Source organism: Rattus rattus, chromosome 3 (genome assembly GCF_011064425.1).
Source record: "Rattus rattus isolate New Zealand chromosome 3, Rrattus_CSIRO_v1, whole genome shotgun sequence".
Classification (NCBI taxonomy): Eukaryota; Metazoa; Chordata; class Mammalia; order Rodentia; family Muridae; genus Rattus; species Rattus rattus.
This window is the reverse complement of record NC_046156.1, coordinates 22,401,024-22,426,444: the sequence shown is the minus strand read 5'-3', so window position 1 is coordinate 22,426,444 and position 25,421 is coordinate 22,401,024. Positions and strand designations below refer to the sequence as shown.

Genomic DNA, 25,421 nt, shown 5'->3' with positions numbered 1-25,421 from the left:
ATTTAACCTCCTTTAGTCATAGCTTCTTGTTCTGCAAAACCAGTTACAGTGTGCCTTAATCTGCTCTAATCAAGCATCTTAGACTGTGGTCTGGACACAACAGAAATTATTTGCTTGCCGACCTGAAGGCAGAAGTCCATGATCATGGTGCCAGTGTGGTTGAGTTGTGGGGAAGGGCCCCTTCGCTGTAACTGACTGCTGGAGAGATCTGACAGCTCAGTGGGCCTGGTCATGACTGTTCTGCCCTCATGACCTGATCGGCACACTTCTTTTTAGTATCATTTTGACCCTCAGGTTTCAATGTGAATTTTGGGACACAAAAATGCAATGAGAATGCCATAGGTGTATCTTTTTTTCTTTTCACTTTATAATTGTTCTTCAAACAAGGCGCTTTAATGATTCAGTGTTTTTTTTATATATATATTTTTATATATATATATATATATATATATATATATATATATATATATATATATATATATATATATTGAACACCTGCAGGGCTTGGTGTCTTCAAGATCTGGGAATCAGTCCACCTTGAGTGCCAACGCACAACTACAAAGATGTGTAATAATTGGCACAATTGTAAAGAAGAGCAAATTTACATGTGTTACCTGCCTGCCTGCCTGCCTGCCTGCCTACCTACCTACCTACCTATTTATCCATTTGCTTAATTGATTATTTATTCATTGCTGTTATTTATTTATTTATCTATTTGTTTAATTATTTATCCATTGTTATTTATTTGTTTATTTATCTATTTTTAATTGATTATGTATTGTTATTTATTTATCTATTTGTTTAATTGATATTTATTAATTGTTGATATTTACTTATTTATCCATTTTTTAAATAGATTATTTATCATTATTGTTATTTATTTGTTTGTGTGTTTATTCAGACATGGTTCTTATGTACCTAAGGTGTCAACTGAACTCTTTCCTTTCTGTTTATCCCCCCTGAGTACTGGAGTTAAAGGCGTGCCCAGTGAACTCACTAACTTAGTTTTTTTTCCTTGTTTTATTTTTCTTTGAAGCTTTGGAGTTTCTGTCATAGAAGAATTAAAGCTTCCAAAAGACAAAACCTGTTAGGGCCACAGATGTGGTGAATCTCTTAGGCAAACTGAAGAGATCACTTCCAGGATTGTCATGGCAGAAAGCAAGGGAACACAGCAAGGCGCGTGAAGGAATTCCTGGGCCTTGAATATTGAGTTCTTAGCACTGTGTCTCGATGCTTTAAGGCTAGTGTCAGGCAGTATCTATTTAACGGACTCAGGTTTTTCCTTCCTAAATGGAGCTTGAGATCAAGAGTCAAGAACTAGCGGTTTCTGGCCATGCTTTGGGGAAGTACAAATAGAGTCCATTGTGCCATGCGTGTACAGCACTTTATGGAAGAAGGGAATAGTGAGTGTTGCTAAAGGAGTGGGTTCAAGGCATGGGTGTGACTAGGAATGGATTGAAAGTTAGTGTTAAGTTTTCTGTTTCTTTCCATGTGGCTCAAGTGAAAATATCAAGACAGTGTCTGGTAGACACTACTTTTACTCTCTGCAGGATGTAGCTGCCTGTGGAAGTCAGAGGGTAACCTAAGGTGTCATGCTTCAAGCTCTCTCTCTCTCTCTCTCTCTCTCTCTCTCTCTCTCTCTCTCTCTCTCTCTCTCTCTCTCTCAGAGAGAGATTTATATTAGCCTGAAACCAGGAAGCAGACAAGGTCAACAGCCCACCTGTCTCTGCCATGCCCTTCTCCCTGGGTTTGGTTTCTGGGGACTAAACTCATGTCTTTCTGCTTTCCAGGCAAACACAGCACTAACTAAGCACTCTTTCCTGTGCTCTTCTACTCTCACAACCTATATTGAGTTAGATGTGTGTCATCAAGTCATTTCCGATAATACATGGTGAGAGGTGTTGCAACACCACTGTAGTTTATACTGTAGGACAGCCAACGGCATGGGTTGTTGTGAAAATTAAATCGTTTGGTAACTCTCCTGGTAATATGTACTTAATTAAAACGTGATAAATAAGAAATCCCCTTCAAGATCTTATTCTTGAAAATCAACATGTGCTGAAATGTCGTCTTTGCTAAAATTAGTGTTGAAGATCACAGACACTGGCCAATGTCTGGTTACCTTTACTTTCTGGATTGTGTCGATGTTTTGCATGTAGAATTGAGTATGCATCCTTGGGCATTAAATACATCTAAAAGTACAGATACATTCTGCTTTCTCTCCCAGTTAGTCACAGCCTCTAGCTAGTGTTTCTGTGGCACCCTGCCAGCTCTCACCTGAGTGTCCCACCCAGATGCAGTGTTCATAGAAGACAGTGCTTGGGTCCAGGCTCTGTCCTCGTTCTCACACACTCCTTTGACATCTAGTAACCTGACCCTCTTTTCTTGTTATTACACTCACAAGATGTTTGCTAATGTCTTAAAGCACCTGAGTCACACGGAGGACTTCTGACTTTGCCCCTAACAGATTTGCATTTTGCTCATAATAAATCGTTCTTCTAGAGATTTTTACTCAGTGGCTTCTGAGAGGAAGCTGTTCAGTCCCTCCCCTGAGACTGAGAGGGCCACCGGCACAGAGCAGGAAATAGAAGGTGGAACATGGAGGAGACAAAGAGTTCTGGGGTAGAGTCAGGCATGGGACGATATAAAGAGATGGATGCATGATACCTGAACACAGGATAATGTGTCATGTGTCATGTGTCATATGGCATGTGGCAGAATGTAGGTTAGAATAAATGGGATAATTTAAGTTATGAACTAGCAAGAGAAAAGCTAGCTATATGGCCAAGGTATTTGTCTTACTTCTGGGAGCATGTGGCTGGGAGGAAGAACCAGATGTACCTTCTACACTTTGTCATCAAATTCTTCTCAGGAATACAAACAGCCTTATGTTTTTGGGGTCCATTTTGGATGATGCTTGTCTATTCCTTGGATCTCTTAGGGTCATATGGTTCCCCTGTCAGAGATGCTGCATCTCCTGTATCCAGTTTCTGGCATCTCTGGGGCATCCACAGGGCTGGGCTGGAAGTGTTTAGGCTCTCTCATGTCCTGCCATGATTCTTGTCCATCCCATCCTGTGATTACCACTTGTCTCACCATGCAGTTTCTTTTTTAAAATTAGTAATTTAGTCGCATTCAATTTTTTTTGAACATATGATGAGCTTAATTTTTCATCCATTATTTTATTTATTTACATTTCAAATGTTGTCCCCCTCCCTGGCCCCCTACCCATGGGCATCCTGATCTTCCCCCTGCCCCTTCACCTCTAAGAGGGTGGTCCCACTCCCACCACACCTCTCTAGCATCCCTCTTATCTGGGGCATCAAGCCGCCACAGGACCACACAAGCACATTCCCTCCCACTGAGGTCAGACAAGATATGTAGCAGGGGCCATGGACAGCCCATGTATACTCTTTGTTCGGTGGCTTAGTACATGGGAGCTATGATTGTTGATATTGTTGTTCTTCCTGTGGGGTTGCAATCAGCTCCTTCAGTCCTTTCCCTAACTCTTCTATAGGGGTCCTTGGGCTCAGTCCAATGGTTGGCTGTTGAGCATCTGCATCTGAATTTGTCAGGCTCTGGCAGAGCCTCTCAGAGGAGAGCCATGCCAGGCTCTTGTCTGCAAGTATATATTGCATCAGCAATAGTGTTGGGGTTTGGTTCCTGTGCATGGGATGGATCCTAATTTGGGGCAGTCTCTGAATGGCTTTTCCTTCCATGTCCACTCTACTTTTTTGTCCCTGCATTTCTTTTAGACAGGAACAATTCTGGGTCAAAAATTTTGAGATGGGCTGATGGCGCCATCCTTCCACTGGGGGCCATGCTTGTCTGCTGGAGATGGTGTCTTCAGGATTCATCTCCCACTACTGGGCATTTTGTCTAATGTCATCCCACTGGGTCCTGGGAGCCCCCTACCAACTGGTGTCTGGGACTTTCTTGTCCCCCTCAACCCCCATTCCCCAACTCACACTGCTGCCTATTTCTATTCATTCTGGAAGCCCTCTGGGCTTCTCTCCTGTTCCCTCCCATGCCTGATCCTACCTCTCCCTTTTACCTCACCCTCCCCTCTCCCACCCAGGTCCTTCCTTCCCTCTGTTTCTCTGAATATTTTGTTCCCCCTACTAAGTGGGATTGAAGCATCCACACTTGGGTCTTCCTTCTTGTTAAGCTTGGGTCTGTGAGTTGTATCATGGGTATTCTGAACTCTTCGGCTAATATCCACTTATGAGTGAGTACATACCATGCATGTCCTTCTGGGTCTGGGTTACCTCACTCAGGATAGTATTTTACAGTTCCATCCTTTGCTTGCAAAGTTCATGATGTCCTCATTTTTAATAGCTGAGTAGTATTCCATTGTGTAAACGTACCACGTTTTCTATATTCATTCTTCAGTTGAGGGACATTTGGGTTGTTTCCAACTTCTGGCTATTATAAATAAGGCTGCTGTGAACACAGTGGAGTGCATGTTAATTTTTCTAATGGCATTTTCATTGAAGAATGGTGTTTAGAATCACTGCATCATGTTCAACTCTGTACAATAAAAGGTGAATGGCCATTATACTAATATAACAAGGAAAATAATTAATTAAGGTTAGTCCAACGACCATGTAACATAGATCACTAAATATTTTAATCATTGTTCATAATTTGCTGTTTTATCCCTAGGAAAATCTCTCCTCCCTGATAAACTGCTTTTTATTAACTGTTTAATCACAAAACCAAGTTTGAGAAGCTCTAGCTTTCTGTTATGTCCTACACCATGTGATTCAAGTACCAAATTATATAGTTCCAATTACAATGAAATTGAGCTCCCTGTAAAGATCCACTTCATAAATGTGTATTTCTTTGTTATTTGTTTACTTCAAATCAAAAGGAAGTTACATCTTGGCAAGGAGTGGTGGCTCATACCTATAACTTCAATTCTCAAAAGGCTGAGGCAGGAGGACCACTAGGACTTCCATGCCAACATGAGGTTCACAGTACATTCAGTCCAGCCTGGACACTACTATGTCAAAATAATTGAGGAAGTAAGACCCCCAGTGTAGGGGAATGTCAGGGCAGGGAGGCAGGAAGGGGTGGGTGGTTGGGTGGGGGAACACCATCATAGAAGAAGGGGGAGGGGGATGGGATAGGTGGTTCATGGTTGGGAAACTGGGAAATGGGTAGACATTCATTGATGTATCATTACTATTTCAGTGTTTGATGATACACTGTGATAGAAAGTAACTGGTTTAGAACTGAATGTGCATAGCTCTGAGGGGACTTTGTATCTATCAGCCAGCCCACCTGGAGTGGAAAGAGAACCCTGGAAGTCCACATGAGGTGTGAATGTGCTGAGAACCTAAGCTTCACCATCAACACAAAGACACTGTCCTGAAGCAAGGCATTTCATGGTTGCTGTTGCCTTGGAATGGAGAAATGTAGTATGAACAGGGGACCAGACACCTAATTAATGGCTCCATGACTACCGGTGGCTTCCATTCCTAGAAAGATTCAGTACTTCTTTAAGTGGCTAAGGCTAAGCTCTGAAGCAGATAGGCCTCCTTATAAAGACCAAGGGAGATCATAACAGCCTACTTAGTGTCTTTTTCACATAGAGGGCACTCAACAAAACTGGCTTCTCTTCCTCCCCCGAGGAACCATATCTGTGATGGGAACATGCCAGAAGCACAGAGCAGAGCGTGTGACATTGTGGTTTCAGATGTTACAAAAACCATAAAGTGTTCTTCTGGAATTTTACCTGTGCTCGGGCTATAATAGGAAATCATGAAGTGATAGGTATTTATTTTATTACTGTGACTAATTAAGATAATAGTTTCCTCTATTCCATTTTCTAAAATCTAAGGGATTGAATTTCAAATAATCTGCTGATTTTCAAAATACACTTAAATCGAATTTTATTTGATCAGATTATCTGATTTTTTTCTACAAGATTATGAGTAAAAAAGTCTACTTCCACTCCGCCAAATTTTTCATTAATTCTTCCAAGCAGATTTTTTGTGGTATATTTTTTGGCAGGATGTAAGTTAATTCTTAAAACAAATTCTTGTTTTTAAGTGGAATCTATATAAGTTATTTTGTTCTTTGTAGAAAAGCATTTTTCTGCAATGGCTATTAAAATTTGTGTGAAAATTATTATTAAAACAGGGCATATTGATCGTTACTGACTACTGAGAAATCACTTTTAAAGCTTAAGCATTGTTTTTATTTTTGATGCCTTGTGTTAATAATTAAGGATTAAAAAAACTTGGCCGTGGGTAGTAGACGTCTGTGTAGAAAAACAGGAAGTTAATCACGGGACACTTTTCTTCTTGCTACTGTAAACACAACAGTAAGGCTTGCTACAGTTAACAGGACATCCTATGTCTCCCTTCATCTGAATGAAGTAGGTAATATGCCAAGTGATTGAGTTTTCCTAAGTGCTCATGGTCAAACAGATTTTTATATACTGGTCCTTTTGTATGGAATATTGAATCATTAGCCTTAAATGGGTAAAATTTCTTTCTTTGTTTCTTTGTGTTTTTTTGTTTCTTTTTTATTTCTTTCTTTTTTTAAAAATAGGCTTCACATATATCATCTCTCTCTGTGTCTCTCTGTGTCTCTCTGTGTCTCTGTCTCTCTCTCTGTCTCTCTGTCTCTCTGTCTGTCTGTCTGTCTCTCTCTCTATCTCTCTCTCTCTCCCTCTCTCCCTCTCTCTGTGTATGTGTGTACACACCCAGGATTTAATTACACATCAGGGGACCTGATCTTTCAGTTGTTATGGCCAGTAAATAACCTTAGGTAAACTACAGAAAGTCAGCATGTGGGAAATCCATATTCCTGTTATTAAGGAGAGGGCCTGGGCACCTTTAGGAAAGATAGACAAGAATCATCCCCAACATGCTGGCAGACTGCACGTTTGCATGCTTCGGCTGCTATATTGCTTGGTAGGGCCATTATTGTTGTGCTGCTGCTGTTGTTGTTGTTGTTGTTGTTATTATTATTATTTTGCAATTACTCCTTGAGTTGCCATACTTTGAAATATTTTCCTCAGACTCTAGTGCAAACTTGATCTGTAGCACACTGAGGTACCTCCTCTCCTTGGCCTTTTGAGGTTGAGGTGTTCGTATGAAATATACATCACAGCACAACGGTTTCACAAGCCTGCTGGCCTCCATTGTGGAAGGATTGTGTTCCTTGTGTTCTATTATTTATGGGTGATTGTCAAGTTGGAAGGATTGTCATCTCATAACAGCCCCAGGAATAAAGCCCCCTTTCAGCTACAGCCACAGGGAGGCCTGGGTTCCACCGAGAGCAACTTTGTTTCTTCTCCTTCTGCTTGAATAAATCATGGCAAGGGCAGGCCTTATTCTTGCGTCTAGAAGATCAGCGAGAGCCAATCAGCAGGTATTGGGTGAACCCAATTTGAGAAGACTCAGGTTTCCTTTTTCTGGCTAATTTCTCCAAGGTAAAAATTTTAATCTCAAGCGTATCTGTGTGTAAGTTAGCCTTTCAGAAGGCTTACTTTCCCAGAATAAGGAAGATTTTTTTTATAACAACATATTAACTTTGCCTAACTTTATAAATCAAAATAATTTTGAACTGGTACATAGAAAGGGATTTATAAACATTGTATAATGTAGTTTGGGGATAAAACTAGAGTCAAGCATGCTGATGTATGACACAGTTATTCTTCTGTAGCTCAACAATTTGTTGTTGTTGTTGTGGTGGTGGTGGTTGTTGTTGTTCCTGGTCTTAAAATCTGGGACTCTTTTGGCACAAGTATATTTATTTTGGGAGAAAATAATTTTAAAAATTCCATTCACCAGCTCTGGAGTCATTGTTATGAGAAACATACAGACGATCTTGATAAGTTACTTTTAATGTCACATTGCAGGCCAGACTTTTGGTGTCGGGATCTATATAATAGCACACACCGGAGTCCCTGGAACACAGCCGTGAGTCATTCTCGATGTATTGTTAAAGTGTTTTGGGACACACCCAGCAGATGAAAAGACTCAGAACTTTTCAGATGCAATTCGGAAATTCTCCCTTGATTGCTCAGTAACTATTGTGCCTTCTTTATCGTTAATTATTTTTAGATAACAGAATCAACAGATGTCCAGGGAGGAAGCATTCTTATGAAATGGCACTTTGGGGTAACTCTACCCACAGAGGGAGAGAGCGAACAGAATTTTTACAAATGAGACGTTTGTCTTTAAAAAGGTTGGGACATCGGGTTTCAGCCTTCCTGCTTTTTTTTCGGTCCGAGAAAAAGGCTTAGACAGCGTTTGCTCAGGAAAGGCTCTCTTGAAGCAGGAGGCCAGCTTCCAAGCACATCTGCTGGGTTAGAAATGTGAGAAAAGAATGCCACCAGGGACAGTGCTCTGTAGTTGACCTTGTATTACCATTTCAGATCCTGGGCAGATGGCCGTTTTAGAACCTTTAGGAAATTAAGATCAAAACCTTTTGTAGCGCAGTCAGTGCAGGGGCTGTGGGCAGAGAGTTAACTCAGTGATTGGGCCTTGGTTTCTTGATCTGTGGACAGCTGATGGCCTGTGTCGTCTTCTGTGTAGTCACTGCCCTGTCAGAGTCATTTCTCTGAGGTAAAAAGACCCTGACTTATGTCATATGTCAATTATCTTCATTGCAGTGTACTTCATGTTTAAGTTTCCGTGGGCCAGGGAAAGTGAATCTGCAGTGTCAACCCTTGGCACAGGGCAAATGTTTGACAAGGAGGAGAATCGCTGTTCGAAAGTTTTGTCTTGCGCCAAAGGAGGGCTTAGTATGCCATGAAGGTGAAGTTTGTATTTTGATTTATATTTTCATGAAAGGGGGGCAACTGGTATTTAGTGTTTGCGATTCCTGTGTGCCCACCATGATGTCCCATTAGTGTACTCTGTGGGGTGACACTGGGTGTTCTTAAGAGCTCTCAAGACATCTTCCATCCTTCCACTCCATTCACTACCCAGAGTGTGAGCGGTCACTGACACCTGGTATTTCTTTAGCTGAGGAATGAGACAGTACATGCTTGCCCTTCTACACGAGCTCAGAGAGGTGGACTCCATTTTCATCTTTCTCATCTTAGTATAATTCTGGCTAAAGGAAATTCAGATAGCTAAAGAAAGCACACCATGAAGGAGAACCCAGTGCCTATTCTGTAATGCCAGGCTGGTCAACTCTGGAAGTGTAGCCGAGGGAGGGAGCTATATACCTCAGAGGACTTGTTCTTTTGATTTGCTTCTGCTGACGGCTTTATTTCAGGTTCAAATGGATGTTTTCTGTACTTTCTTACTTTTAAATTCCTCCTGAAAGTTAGAGTGTTGGTAGTCAGACTTCATGTAGATACTTTTCCGGTAGCTCATACATCCTTGTCACTGTGAGTTTCATAGATGGAAATTCTCTTTCATTCTCACGGGGCCTTGCCACCTTGCAGCTGAGGGCTATGATTTGTGGCTTTCCTGAGGGTCCTCGGTGGTCTGTAGAGGAGGTGGGCACATTCCAGCAGTGGGGCAGTAGGTGTTCAGAACAGAGCTGTGATTCAGAAGAGCGGGGGTGTAGGGTGAAAGTTGGCTACCATCTCCAGCCTCACCTAAGGCAGAAATTTCTTAAATTGAAAAGGTCCTTTTCTAATTAGCAGCCCTGGTAGGCAATTCAATTAATGACAGCCAACAACTTCCGCCCATCCTAATAAAACATAACAATAGGTTGTTCCACAGATATGACAAAGTGCTGATTTCCTTGGACTCCAGAATCTGTAGTTGTGATTTTTGGACCTGTGGTGGACTGCCTTGGGCTAAAAGCTTTTCCTCTAGTCCAGTGGTTCTCAGCCTGTGGGTTGCGACCACTTTGGGGGCGGTGCCCGGGGGGGGGCCACATGTCAGATGTCTTGCCTATCAGAACATTTGCATGACTATTTATAAAAGTAGCAAAATTACAGGCACAAAGTAGCAATGGAATCTTTTTATGGTTGGGAGTCACTGCAACATGAGGAATTGTATTAACAGGTCACAACATGAGGAAGGTCGAGAACCACTGCCCTAATGGATGTATGTATGTATTCACATCCATGAATTAAATGTACCATTCCAGCATATCTTCTCCTCAGAGCATCCTGTTAAAGCTTTGAAATGATTTGACTTAATCAGCAATGAAACCTGAAAGTGATGAAGAACAATATGTTGCCATCTTTTGAAGAGGAGGAGGTCGTGCTTGAGAGTCATGAAAAGCACCTTAGACAATCCCAAGGGTGAATGCATTTGATGTTGTGCTGCCCATGCACCATTACAGCATGCTTTATTCTTAGATGTTGGAAAACAACAGACCTTGTTAAAAACTTTATTATTGATACAGTAGCCCTTCCTCCCCATCTCTGATTACCAGCTGCTTTTAAACTAAGAAGATTAGAGACAATGTTTCCATTCCTAAACAGCCTTTGACTAGGAAGTTCGGATATTTCAAGTCTTTTATCTTATCTTATTCAAACAGAATCATTACCTTTACTTTCTGTATGAAAAGCGTGAAGTTATAATTTTCTCTGCAGGTTTAAACTTTAAAAGAAACAGAGACTTTTTCATCAATTAGCCTAACTCCAGATGACATCATTAAAAGAACTATTTACAGTTCATGCCTCACTTCCTTGTTGGTGTTCTAGAACTTTTCAGTTGTGACTGAACATGCGCAGTTTTCTTTCATAGCTTTCCCCGAGGTGAGAAAGAAAGTTTTCTTTTTCTTTCTTTCTTTCTTTCTTTCTTTCTTTCTTTCTTTCTTTCTTTCTTTCTTTCTTTCTTTCTTCTTTCTTTCTTTCTTTCTTTCTTTCTTTCCTTTCTTTCTCTCTCTCTCTCTCTCTCTCTTTCTTTCTTTCTCTTTCTTCCTCTCTCTCTCTCTCTCTCTCTCTCTCTCTCTTTCTTTCTTTTTTTTTCTTCAAAAAACCACTACCTTTTGTCTAGTGCTTCCAGAGTTCAGTCTGAAAGGCCCATTACTTCCTGTTTGGTTCTTAAAACCACCACTCAAAGTGTTGGAGATGAGAGTAGGGTGTTAGAGATGAGAGAGTAGCTTGTCTTTCATGGTCTCAGATACTTCAAGTTGCTGTCCTGATCCTTTGAGCAGCAGCTGTTGGAAACCCACTGAGGAACTCCCTGGTTGCCCAGAGATGTTTTTAAGCCAGTCCAAGCCAAGGGGATCATTTGCTCTGATATCAGATAAGCAAATAAAATAAACAGACTGTTGACCAAGTGGGAACTGGTTTCTGCTGTCTCTGTTTAGGTCTCTGAATGGGTCCCATTGTTTGTTTATTGTGCTCTTCGCAAGTGCTAATAAGCTCACCCTTGTTTTACTAATCGCTCTTTCTTAAGTGGCTTGACATTTCAGCTAACTGTCAATGGCCCCAATGTTTTTCTTTAAATTGGGCCAGACTAACTGGCTTGTTTAAAAGTTAGGCAGCCTCATATAAACTGTGGCATATAAAAATAAGGAACATTTATTAGGCATTTTAAAATTTGTTTCCCTGGTTACAAAATGTAAGGTGGCGATAGAAACATTGCTTTTATGTTTTCTTGTGCTAGTAAAATTAAGTAATTGAATGCAGATTTTAGAACCTGTCGAATAACTAAGTAGTTGTAAGTTTTTAGTTAAAGTCTGCTAGATATGTGGATAACATTTTACTTTTAAATGTAATTCTGTTTCAAGCTATAGCATGAAGAATTTAGATGAGCAAACCTGTACTCAAGGCAATGTTTTACATTCAGATTTTTATTGCATTAATTTTAAAAACCGTAAATAAGAATAAAAAGGTCTTCATTAGTGGAAATGAAACTGAAACTGAAATTAAAGTGGAATGTTGACCTTGCACTAAGGAGTTAAAATTTGCAAACCAAGGCCAGTGTCTGCACAGAAGGAGGCAGAGTTGGGGAAGCAAGTTCCAGGACATTGGGAAGTCTCCTGAGGTGACCACTGTAGAAACAGGACAGCCATTGATCACTCAGTGGGCAGTCTCAAATGTAATTAGCAGTGTCGGTAAAATCAGAGGCAGGCTAAGGAGACAAATCTAGGAAAGGTGTATTAAGATATCCCGATGAGGGTGTCTGCAAACCCGTAAAGTGAGCTGCACAGAGTTAGTCTCAAGAAGAAACTTTTACTTACAGAAGATAGCGTAGGTAGACACAGGCAGGAGGTAGGTAAAGGGCATCAGACAGAGAGTACAGCAAACCAGCAAACAGGGCTGATGAGATGGCTCATTGGATAAAGACATTTGCTACAAAGCTTGGCAGCCCTTTGATGCCTGGGATCCACGTGGTTGAAGGAGAGGACCACTCCCAGAAGATTGGCCTCATACTTTAACATGAGAGCCTACTAAGGTGTGTGTGCACATGCGCGCGTGACAACACAGACACACGCAGGCACACAAAGATCTACAAAATCAAACATTGGGTGTTACCCGAGTAGGTAGATGTTAGCTTTGAATGCTGGAGCTCTTGCTGTATGTATAGCAAGAGCTCTGTCATACTGATTTCTGCTAATTAGGAAAGTTAACATTTAAGAACACCATGTGAACTAATCAGATGGAGCTTACGGTGATTTTCAAAATGATGGGAGAAAAGAACAGTATTCCATGCCCATGACCATTTCTTTTTCACTGGTAGGCTGTGACCATCAGCACAGTTTACACTGTGAGCTGGTCTTGCCCCTTGTCAGGAAATCCTCAGGAAAGTTGAACTGCTTTGCCAGTCTCTGACCCAAACATGTTTTCTGACTCATCGTTTATAACCTTTCTTATGTTTTACAATGCTGCCATGGTTCACATTTCTCGAATACAGAGAATACAAACTATAACTATACACATACAGTTTGACTCCAGGCTCTCACGCATGCTAGGCAAATACTCTACTGTGAAGTCACGTTCTTCAGTTCTTGATGATACGGTGAAGTCAGTGCAAATGCGGCTGATCACAATGGAAAAAAGAAAAAGAAAAAAGACGTTTTGTGATCAAAGTTAAATTAATTTATAATTAATTTATGATGGCAGCATTACTACATGTTCAATATAGTATGGTGTTATAAAACACAGGCACCATTTCATTATTTCAAAGCCATGGTTACAAGTAAAAAATCCCGATGTTTACAGTTCAATTATGAATATATGATCATTTTATTATCTGTCTATCCCATACATGAATCCATCCATCCAACCAACTACATTTGTGTTGTATATACTATTGACGATTACTTATGGATTAAAAATTGCTTTAGTACACTGTAGGAGAAACCGGAGTCTTCAGATTTTAATAACGTTGGCTGCTCATTAACACCTGTCAGGGAGTACACTTTTCTTTAACGCTGGGAACCATTAGACATACTGGCTTGTGTTGACCCTAGGATCTGTAGGGGAAATGTTAGAATCTGCACCTTTAGAACAGACAGGCAACACCGGCAGATGAGTCTGTCTTTTTGGCAGTGCCATACAAGATAGATATCAAAGGAGTTTATGTTCATGTTCTGAACTATGTAATCACATTACAAAACCCCCACAAATACCATAATGTTTTAACTAAGTTTATGATTTTATATTGTACTATACTTATTGCTATAGTTATGTGTATTCAGCCCTGTTTTCAGGTTGGACACGCTTGTATCTCAGCAGAGAAAATTGGGGGGAGGCATTTGCGCCGGGCTACGCAATTAAATGGCAACAGAGCTATTGAGCTTCAAGGCTGGTTCCTGATTCTGCTCCCCCTGCTTTGTATCAGCAGTATGCTCTTGCTACTGAAACAGGAGAGAGAAGAGCACAAACAGCTAAACTATCAAACCAATGGTACAGTCAGATAATCACTATAAGAAGGCTTGAAAAACAAAACCAGGGGATGGGGAGATGGCTCAGTGGTTAAGAGCACTGACTACTCTTCCAGAGGTCCTGAGTTCAAATCCCAGCAAGCACATATTGGCTCACAGCCATCTGTAATGAGATCTGATGCCCTCTTCTGATGTGACTGAAGGCAGTTACAGTGTACTCATATACAGTAAACAAATAAATATTTAACAAAAAGAAAAACAAAACCACCTTTCTGGTTTTACTTAAACGCACTTGATAGCTATGTGCCAACCGTCAGTCTCTACCGTGAAAGCAAGGCATTGTCAATGCCCAGATTCATGTTCCTCACAAAGGAAAGGGTAGTAAACATTCCTGTCACAGTAGGGCATTTCACCTTCTCTACCACATTCTGGGATTTTTTTTTGTACAGGGCTTGCTTTGTAGGCTCCTTCTGTAGAGTGGTTACCCAGTGCCTCTAGAAGTCTGGAGGCATAGCCAGTCCATCCTCCAGTAGTAACAACTGCTTTTGGAAAGATCATGGACTGTTCTATCTCTGACCATGGAGATGTTGCTGTTTCCTGACACCAACTGTGACATCCAGATCTTGATGTCACCCGGCTTTTGGGGCCGGGTAAGTCATTATGGTCATGATTCACCTTGCTCCATGTCTTTGATTTGTCATCGGAAACACATGCTTATTTTTGTCCCTACTCTGTGTTCGGTACAGAAGTGAGGGGCAATCTTGGTGATGCATGGTGGATTGTATGGTCACTGTAAAGAACTAGAGATGAGTAGGGAAGCTTCGAACATGGCTTAAACATTTCCTTCTCATGATCCCTTTTCCCTGATAAACTTTTACATGACCTTTGGTATAGAATTATATAAAATAGGAATACAAATCAAGCATTTGCTGATAATGAGTTATAAGCACTTTAATTGTTAAATAATTATTGAGTCTATATGTTATCTTACCATTTATTAAGGACAAACACAAATTTGCATACTGTTGAGATGCATGTACTTTTTTCTTTTCATGCGAAAATTAAATCTGTAATATTTGATACTGCAGGACAATATTTTTGGGGGGTTTGACTGATATTTCGATTTTTAAGAGAAACCACTTTGTCTAAAAGCATAGTAGAAGATGGCAGAACGTTTGAAAGTTGTACTGATTCCTAACCAGAATTTATTTAATGAGTATTTGGTGTGTGAAAGTAAAACCCATAAAACCACCCTAGGCAGTGCTCTTAAAAATCAAGCAATCCAATATAGAACAACGCAGAGGCACACTCATTTGATACTTACATGCTGTAAAATAATAGTAGTAAAATATTTAAAGTCTTTGTTTTCCCCAGTTAAACCAATGAGTTTCTGTAGGAGCCAAACACTTTGTGTGTGCTGTGAAAACACTGGAGTTCATGGCATGTGATAGTCTTGAATTGAAACTGCAGGGCTTCTCCACCGTGCTGTGGTCTGGCAGTATGCACCAGGCAGGGTGTGTAAGCTGGGTGTTGAGACCCAAGGCTGCACTGAATTCTTAGGGTACATACATCATGGGTAGGTGATGCTTCAACGCCTCAGATTAATTATCCCTGCATTTTAAAGTTAACTTTTCCCACATTGCACATTGAGAAACCTTTTCCTGTTGCCCTGATTTTCATGACCCCAGGATTCATTTATGTGACACCAGATGGGATTGAATCCTGCATTTTAAGAAGTTGAGACCTAGGCAAACTTGTCACTTGTCAATGTCATTGACAGAGGCAATTAAACTTCATTGCAAAGGACAGACGGGCTGGAGTGATGGCTTACCGACTAGGAGCACTTATGGCTTTCGCAGAGAATCTGTGTTTGCTTCCCAGCACCCACTTGGTGGCTCACAACCATCTGTATAACTCAAGTTCTAGAGGCTCTGACTTTGTCTCTGATTTTCACAGACACCAGGTACAAACATGGCGTAGAGACTTATCTTAGAGAGAGGTCTCATACACATAAAAATAAACATTGATTTTTTTTTTAAAAGAGCAAGAACTAAGGAAAGAATTTCATTTACTACCGTCTTTGATCCAATTATCCTCAAATTTGAAAAATGTGAGTTCCCAGAATGGTATTGCATCCAATTGAACATTCATCATCACTTTTTATAAGTTCTATTTCAATTTATATAAGCACATTCTTATTTAAATTCAAAACATCTTTGTCATTTTTCTTTTCTGCAGATACATTCTTTGGAGGTTTGAAGCGTTTACTAGGAGCCCTTGACCAACCTTCACTGTAATTAAGTTTCCCGTCTCCTCTAAGTGTGACCTTACACTCTTGTTGTTGGTACGTAGGTACGGGCAAATATGAACTTCTGTTAAAGTATAGTAATGGACCTTCAAAATCTTTGCCTGAATTTGAACACAAGATTGAGAATTGGAAAGAGTAGTAAGGTTGAAATCTCCAGGAAAAATAAGCTTGTGCTCAAACTTTTCAAAGTACAAGCTGGCAATGTTTACAGAACATCGAAGATTTTTATCTTAAAAGAGAATATGTACTTACTCGTTCGTTATTCAGTTTACTCTGTGTTTTGAAGCTGTTATCACAAAAATAATAAGTTGGCTTATGAGATCGTGCGATACCGTAGAGATAATGTTTTGATTTGCCTTTAGTCCTCTCCTATAATTGCTCAGCAGTAAACAAACAAAAAAATATCAAAGGTAGACATTTAGAGAAATGTGAATGATGTAGGCCTTAGGCGACTCATGAAGCTTAACAATGTGCACATGTAGAATGCCTGTATTCATTTAAATAAAGCATATGCAGTAGGGTGTGGCAAACCTCCATCTTCCGCTGTGATTGAGAGGGAAATAAACATTTAAAGTGATTTAGAGGTTTCTGCAGTTGAAAAAAATTGAAAAAAAAATACTTTTGCAAGTTGCTAATTCTTATAAAGCTAAGGATATATCTCTCATTCTACCATATTGAAATATACATACATGTTTTCTAAAGGTTAACTGTGTTTCCTTTATCTTAAAAGGCAAGTTTTCATTCAGAGATGTAAATGAAACATAACTCTTGCCTGTTTCCAAGTCATTTAGAAAAGAAGTCTTGGGGAGAAGGATGCATTCCGAAGTCTTATAGTTGCAAAAACGTGTTAGCTCTCATCCATTGAAACCGGAGGTGTCTTTCTGTTGTCAGACTTGCTGAAACTAAAGGTGTCTTTACTGTCAGACCTGCTGGGGACATGAATCTTCTTTCACAGTTCTTCTGGGATTCAAACCTGTATGGAGCAGAGCTCACAGAAGGGGTAGAAACATCTTTAAATCATTACAGTGATAAGCGCTGGCATTGAAAACGTTATTTGTGGATTTGTTAATTGTCTAGTTAGATGCATCACTGTTGACAGCCTCATGCCGTAACTCGGATCTTGAGGAGAAAAGTTTGCAGGGAGGTAATCCCAGCAAAGGAATTGTCTCAGTCTATCTAGACGTGGTCTGAACTCGTGAGGGATGTCACCATATTCTGAATGAGGCTCTCGGATTTTCCAAAAGAAAAATTCAGGACCTATTATTTTAAATTCCTGATGTCTCAAGTCATGCTGGCCTGTATCTTGGAGTGACTCCTCTTTGGTGAGGATTCTGAGCTATCAGAAACACAGGGAATACATTAATGTCATTTCAAATTTTAAGAATTTACTGAGTAACCATAAAATTGCAGGTATGTTCGTTTTGATGACATTGGTTTGCCAAATGTGACTGCTTTCCATGATAGCTCTGGTTGAGACCAACACAAGTTTTTATCTTTGTTGTTGTTTTGTTGTTATCATTAGAATTATTCTAATTACTACGATGCTAGGATTTATTATTAATTATTACCAACTCCAAGATCCCATAGTACACATAGCATAGTAAATGTATCTTTACCTATATGCTTACCTACTGCCTATACATATATGTAGGTTACAGAATGATTATAAAGGGCTGAGCAGCCATTGCTGGGAAAACTAGTAGCAATGCACAATTTGTGTAGTGCTGAGCTAGCCACGCAGCCAACTGGAGGTCTTTGGAGGGGCACTGCTGTGGCTGCTGCTGGTGTAGAGTCACAGACTGGGGCAGAGCTACACAGTTAAGTCTAGCTATGAGGCACCTAGTCAGGACTCTGTCTAGACCGATGAATTGCAGAGCAAAGGGTCCGTATGGGTGAACAGGATGAGGAGCAGATGATAGCAATTTAAATAGGTGTGCCAGCAGTAGGGCAAAGCCAAGCTGAAGCCCCCAGACAGTTGAGTTCTCTGCTTATCGGTCCTTGACGCATATACTGGATCAGATGACAGTTGGTGGGGACCAACACCGTTGTGATACTGAGTGTTTACTTTGCGGGGTCCAGATGAGATAATGGTATCATTTTTCTTGATCTGTTGTGTGGGACAGGTTCTCTTGACTCTCTGATTTTAAGACACCCATATGCTTCTTTGGTCTCAGTTCACAACCATGAATTGACAAAGTGTCCCCTTCCTACTCCCAGGAATAAGTAACTTGTCAGTCTCTGCTGTGTGGGTAGAGGTGGGCAGTTGGTGGTGTTCCTGAATCCATCCAGATGCACAGACATCCTGCTTTCTCCTAAATGCAGGGAAAGCCTGCTTGAAAATGGTGGATTTCTTGGTATTCCTTGGGAGCTTGCAGGATGAAGCTCCTGAGCTTTGCCTCCACCCCTCTGCTGGGTCCCAGTGGTCAGCAACTGATGATACTGGAAAGGGAGGCACAGGAAGGTTTCTTGGGTCGCACTTGCTCTGTTGGGTGGTGGATTACAGTCCCGGGAACAGAAGGCTGGGCTGCCCATCCTCTTCTCTGTGAGCGTCAGGATGTGCTTTTTCTGAGGCCACCTGGTAAGTGTGGGTTGTTTCTAGGCCAGCTTCAGTGCCAACATCACCAATCATGCATTTTCAAAATAGCATCGTACCAAAACTTTAACCTGACATTTTGAAACAGTAGATGGGCTTTGGATAGGATGGCCTGTGGGCTGATTCTTTTTTCAAACCTAATTGAGAGCCTATAAATACATATTTAATAAAAGGTTTTACAAATTTATAACATATAATATTGTGATGAGATTATCTTTTGGGGAAAAAAGAAAACTCCAAGTACAAATTAAAGTCATTTATCATGGGAGAAAAGCGTTTTTTTCCTTCCCTTTAAGCTGCTTGGCATCAGCTCTGAATGCTAATACTTCCTCTAAGAACATATGACCCCTCTCTGACCTCATGGGTTGTTTTGTTAGTTAGCTTTGATGTTAGTTACCTGTTTGTCTAAAACTCAAAGCTGTACTAGGCTCTAATTGGTTCTTATGTCTTTTTCTTCTTCTTCTAAGCTTAAATAAATAAATTGACAACAGTCTGATTGTGGCATATTGTGGCAATAGGAATTCGATCCCTAAATCATTCCCTTAATATAGTGGTGCCTGTATATCACTTGCAGACCTGAGAACTCCCATTAGTGAAAGCAAAGGAGGGGCCCAGAAAGGAGAGCTGGCTTAGGGGCCATGCACCTTGATGCTGTCAGAGAGATGCAGGTACTGAGGGATGTCTGGATTTGCGCTTGGCTGAACTTGAAGTTGTCAGAACAGATAAGAAAAATAAGCAGTCTGTGAGGACACAGTGAAACTGAAGAGCCACAAGTAAGTATCATTTATGATCTGTTCTCAGAGTTTCACTACAAAACACTCATGAAAGAATTTAATAAACCCTTCCTTATAGGAGATGTAGGCTGGACTCTTGGAAGCCATTACTGAGTTTGAGTACTGAGTACCGAGTACACTACTGAGTATATTTTTGCTTTCGCATAGAGCCTTTTTATGAAGAGAAAAAATGTACACTGTGGGGGTTATGTCACAGGACAATAACTTGATGCCATATGTGAGGCTAAGGGAGGTAAGTAGACTTACAGACCACTCCCAAGACCTGACGTAATGATGCTGCTTGTCAGGCTACCACAGTCTACACATCACCCTGGTCAGTAACTGTTACCCTGCATTGGCTATTGAGGGTATGTGTGTCTTCTAGCATTTCCCTTGTCTTTTGAAATGCCCTTGAGAACTACTATCTTATTTCTGTTATTCTTAATGCCTGCTGAGCGTTGGCTGTGCTGATGACTGTATGGGTTAATGGGTGAACGCTGTGTAAACCAGACAGAGATATGCATGGGGATCAACAGCAGAGGGTAAGGTCCTTTATTAATACAAGCTATATTGGATAATGGGGGAAATAGTCTAGGGCTTGCCCAATAGGTTACCACGTGTGAATTTGGCATGTTAGGGAGATGATCAGAATTAAATTTATATAACTGATATACTGTGGGGAGATGTAGACCCATCAGGTTGCAGGATAGAGCGGGAGCCACAAGCCTTCCCATTCACAACTCTGTATGGTAGAGCTTGCCTGCTTCGACGGCATCTGGAGGACTGTATTAGGGATGTGTATTCTGCTGCTCTGTCCTCATCCCACTGTTTCCTGACTGCCTCTCCTGGGTACTGTGGAAAGGTCCTCATACACTTCTAACCTCATGCTGGTACTTTCTTCATTTCTTCCTGTTTTCTCAGTGAAACTTAAAACCTTCTATCATGCCATGTTGTTGGCAGAAGGCCTCACCGGTGATCACGCTTTTGCCTGTTTCCGTTACTTCCCCACCCTTAATAAATGCAGGTATTCGGTAAATACTCATCAACACAAAATAAAAATAAAAATACTATTCTTTGCTGTCTCTTGCTTACGCACATGGAGGAGCACACATATTCAACACATAAACAAGAAAACAGTACTTTAACAAGCAGTCAAACTAAGACATCTCCATGGGGACACACACTTGGGAGGGGTAGTAATTCCATGTCAGATTCATGGTTACCACAAGCAGAGGTGTGTGTTTCCAAAATAAGTGCCTGGCACTAGACCAAGGGTGGGGGGCAAAATAAGTCAAGAGTTAACAAATATGATCTTCCTCCCAAGGTGTCTTAGGTCTTATCAAACTAGAAACATGGTAGATATTAGAGAAATCATGATTTCCATTTGTTTTTGCTACCTGCCATATTTTGTTTTCCTCCCTCCCTCCCTCCCTCCCTCCCTCCCTCCCTCCCTCCTTCCTTCCTTCCTTCCTTCTGTCCTCCCTTCCTCCCTTCCTCCCTTCCTCCCTTTCTTCATTCCTTCCTTCCTGGCAAGTATCATAGATTTCTGTTGACTTCTGCCCCCCATAGTTTTCAACTTTCAGGTCATCCTCATGCCACAGTGTTGGCATTGTACACTCTGGAGTATTGATGGCCTATTCCTGCCATCAACATGGCCCTCTTACACCAGCTCAGCCACATAATCTTAGGGTAGGTGAGCCCATTGCACTGTAAGTCTTAAACACAAGTAGTATGTCCAGTTTGTACACACATATTTGTGTTTACCCCTTTCTGGTTTCCGGTTGCGTGTGCCTGGCGGGAAGTTGAGAGTTACAATGATCCCCAGTGACGTGGCTAAATGTAATTTGTGTGGGGAATCACACGATGTTTGAAAGAGATCTTCCTAGCCAGTATATATGAGCGCATGGCTGAGGACAGGGAAAGGTTAGGTATTTCTATCACGAGAAGTGTTAAAGATGCATGTATGTCCACAGACGCACGCTGAAGGTAGAGGAGTGTGCAAAGGGAAAGTGGTCACAAAGAGGTGGATGGGCCTGAGCAGCCAGAAGAACGTCGATTTTTCTTCTATACTCTGAAAGAGGAATATTTGAAATTTATCTCAGGGTATTTTTATTTATTTATTTTGATTCTAAGAAGTTTAAAAGAAAAAATTGAAAATCAGACCCTTGGGCCAGGGAGAGGACTAAGCAGGTAAAGGTATTTGCCGCCAGCCCCAGTCACCTTAGTGGGATTCCGGGAAAGTATGTGGTGAGGGAGAGGACACCTAGGGCACATTGTCTCTTTACTGCCACAAGAGCACCACGGCGTCTTCCCCCTTCTCCAAAAATGGGTTTGAAAAAGAACCTAGAACGCGAGCTCCCCCACTGTGATACTAAGTCTAGCCACTGGCTAGTTTCTAAGAATGTTTGCGACGTTTGATTTACTGACGCACCTGAGAGTTAATCATGAAGAAACTGATCATTGGAGAAAAAGGAACTGTATTACAGGAAGTGAATGATTGCACATTTAAGCTGCAAAAGGAGAAAAATAAGAAGAAAATATCCTAAATATCAAAGAATGGTATACTGAAAATCTTGATGTTCTACCTCCAGTAGGAGTCCATCACCAGCCTTTTGAGAAGTCAGACTTGAAACAAGTGAGTGGGTTAATAAATAGGTTTTAAGATTGGGGAATAATATGGAACTCAGTGTTTGAGATAATTGTGAAATAGGGTCTGGATAGTAATGTTGATGGCAAGAGTCAGATGACAGACACTGTGTCAGCAAACTGAGTCTGCAGCTGTGTGTCCCTTTGCGTTTTAGCGGAAGGGGAAGGATGCGGCGAGAACGTGGTGTACGTCTTAGATTTAAAACTATTTTGTCGTCAATTTCATTTCACGTTTCACCGGAACCATGGCCTTTAGTAACGGGGGCGTTGTGTACACAGTGGGTTTACACAGATACCTAAAGTGTTACAGCTTGTTTTCAGTTGACCCTGGCAGGTAAACCCTGCAGTGACTGATGCTGCTTGGGACTTCAGTATTCCCATCCTGCTTCTGCATGGAGGAAATGCCCCAGATGCAGTGGAGAAGGATGGAGACTCAGGAGGCATTGTCGTGTGTGTGTGTGTGTGTGTGTGTGTGTGTGTGTGTGTGTGTGTGTGTGTGTGTGTGTGTGTGAGAGAGAGAGAGAGTGTGTGTGTGTGTGTGTATGAGCGTTGTGTGAACAATGGTAAGTGTATGTGTGTGTGTGTTTGTGTATGTGTGAGTGTGAGTGTGTGTGTGCATGTGTGTGTGTGTGTGTGTGTGTGTGTGCGTGTGTGTGAGGTGTGCACCTGTGTGTGTGTTCTGGATTTAAACACTGCTGATCTTGGGTTATTTCTATCCTCAGAACAATGTATAAACATTGGGGGGGGGCAGGTAAAATATTTAGACAGCTGCTTCCTTAAATTTTTTTTTAAAAAATACAGACAGTATTTTTTAGTACTGCAGCAGTATGGCCACTGCTGTCTGGTAGCAGGCTTGTTTCTGCTCTGGTATCACCATTTTGATTTCAAGACCCCCCTCCCCTTCACCCACCCATCGCAACCTTCTGCCCTGCTTCCGATCATTATTTATGAGTTTGTTTGAATCTCTAAAACCTCAAAACACCTGAAGACGATGATTTCATTATTTTCTGTTATGTTTGTAGTGACATCACTGTGGCCAGTGTTTATTTTGTCTCCGTGGAATGAACGGCTCTGTCGCAGAAGCTAAACTGTATAACAGAGTGATGCGTGTCCTCCCCTGGGACACCAAGGTGCCTGATAACGTGTTCACGTTGGTGCTTCTGTAAAACAGTGGGTTGTTTGAGGCATTTATTAATTCGGTCTGTCAGAGGAGGGTAATGCAGTAGCCGCTGTGGTCTCTGTCCTTGTACTGCAGGCTTCTAGGGTGAGCGTGGGTTTCACTGTGGCTGGACCATATGCTCTGCTACCCTGGGTGCCTTAGGCTCCTCTTTTTAAAGCAGGTTCACTTTGGTTGCTGGGGTAATTTTAAGCTGTCAGGGCAAAGGGCTTCTTGGAGGTCTTGAGAGGTCCCTTCTACCTGCTCACCATTTTAAGGGTTACGGAAGGAAGAGCTATAAGTAGCAGGAAATGGGTTAAGATCCCCTTTTCATTTGAAGTTTTTGAAATTGTATGGAAATGAAGTTAGCAGCCCTTAACTAGGCATGGAGCTTTCCTGTTTGCCTTTGGACCAACTTACTGAAGGCTCAGTAAGGTATTTTCCCCACATCAATTTTAAACAGGTTAACTAGTGGAACACTTGGTCCTATTAGGTTTCTTTTCGTGTGCCACCTGACCCATATATTTTGGAATGCAGAAAAATAATTCTCTGCATGTCCTACATTGTGATGGCGAGCATCTCTCTTGCCCTGGATGTGGAATGATGGCTGACCTTTAATGCAGATATGTTGGTTCACTGGGTAAGGACAGAGCCTGGCTCCTTCGGACTGAGTCTGGCTTAGCAGTTCACAGGGTTGGGTTGTTTTGAAGAAAGATAAGCGGGAGGCCTTTGCCAAGATGCTGAATGTTTTCAAAGCAAGAGTTCCGTTAAGACTGCAATGTCCCTTCTTTCTTAAGACTCTTCCTAACTCTTCTTTCCCCTTGTCATACAGTGCTATGTGTGTCCATTAAAAGGTCTTAAGCACACACAAAAATGAATGTGACTTTTCAGTTGTGTCTCTCCTTTGGCTTGTTTGAGACCTGAAATAGATTTGAGATTAGCCTTTTAGTTTCATATTTAAACGTCGACTGTTTTGTACAGTGAAAATACTCTTGTTTTCCTCTTGAGAGAAATGACACACTAAGACGAGGCACAGAGAGCCACACGCAAATCTGCTCTGCATGTGTTTTCTGCTAGGCGAAAAATTGTCATTTGAAAGTCTGAAGTTTCAAGTCCCAGCTGTTGAAAGCTGATTCCTCGCTGCTGCTCATGCCCTGTGAAAGGCTGAGTCCTGTCACAGGTGACAGCTGACCCACTTTCCCAGACCTTGCTTGGTGAAGGACCAGGCTACCCCACACCCCCCGGCTGCCAAAACTTGCTTTTTATATGTCTTTGGTAACTAATAAATTTTGGTGTAATGATTAAGACAATTCCTGGCAAAGTTTGAGCACATAGAGTAGCCAGTAGTGGTATTTATGTTCCGAGATGAAAGGAAGACGCATGCTCAGAATTTGATGATAGAGTTCCTTCAGTGACACGTTTTTTTGTTTTGTTTTGTTTGTTTTTGTTTGTTTTGTGTTGTGTTCAGTATTCTGCATTTCATTATATGACGTTGCCCATAACTTCCATTCACTGGATGGCATGGTCTCCCTACCTTCTTGGTAAATTTTCAGTAGAGTAAATACATCCAGGTGTAAAATCTTATGACCTAAATAATTTGCGATTCCGTCCCTGGTGCATGCAAGTATTTAAAAGGAGTCTGGTGTCTAAGAAAAACCTCTTCCAAGACTGTGGCTGTCATCCGTATCCTTGAGATGTATTTATTGCTTCTAACATGTTTTTTCTAAAGAACACACGCTCCTGAAGTGTAGTATAGATACTAAAAATGATGCCTTTTTTTTTTTTTTCCTGTTTTGCTTTTGTTGTGGCCAGAACCTTTGTGGAATGCCTGGAGGTTCTTGGTCTGTGCTCTTTGGGCCGGCCTTTGTGGTGACTCAGCCCTCACTGACTGATCTTATGAGTCAGAGCTGCAGAAGCTGGCCTGGTGAGTTCAGCACCTCCCCATGCTGTCTGTGGTCAGGTCTGACCATCTCAGAGAGGTATTTCCCCAAGACCAGTTGGAAAGGCAGCCTCCTGGGTTTTCTTGTTATAGTGCTCTGTGAAGTGGTATTAGTGATACTTTCAGTCTTTGAGAAAGAAGGAAAAGGAAGTAGTTTTGGCTAATTCCTTGAAGTGTGTAGCTTTGTTTCTGCAGCTATAGAAAACTGGTTTGAACAGTGTGGTAGGATGGGGCAATCT

At 41.3% G+C, this 25,421-nt stretch overlaps 1 protein-coding gene and 1 pseudogene across 1 annotated transcript in view; both read left to right on the top strand.

The window, feature by feature from the left end:
* Ppp3ca (protein phosphatase 3 catalytic subunit alpha) overlaps positions 1–25,421 on the top strand; it is a 273,470-nt gene that overhangs the window by 26,449 nt on the left and 221,600 nt on the right.
* Positions 14,346–25,421, top strand: part of LOC116895161 — an 80,497-nt pseudogene continuing 69,421 nt past the window's right edge.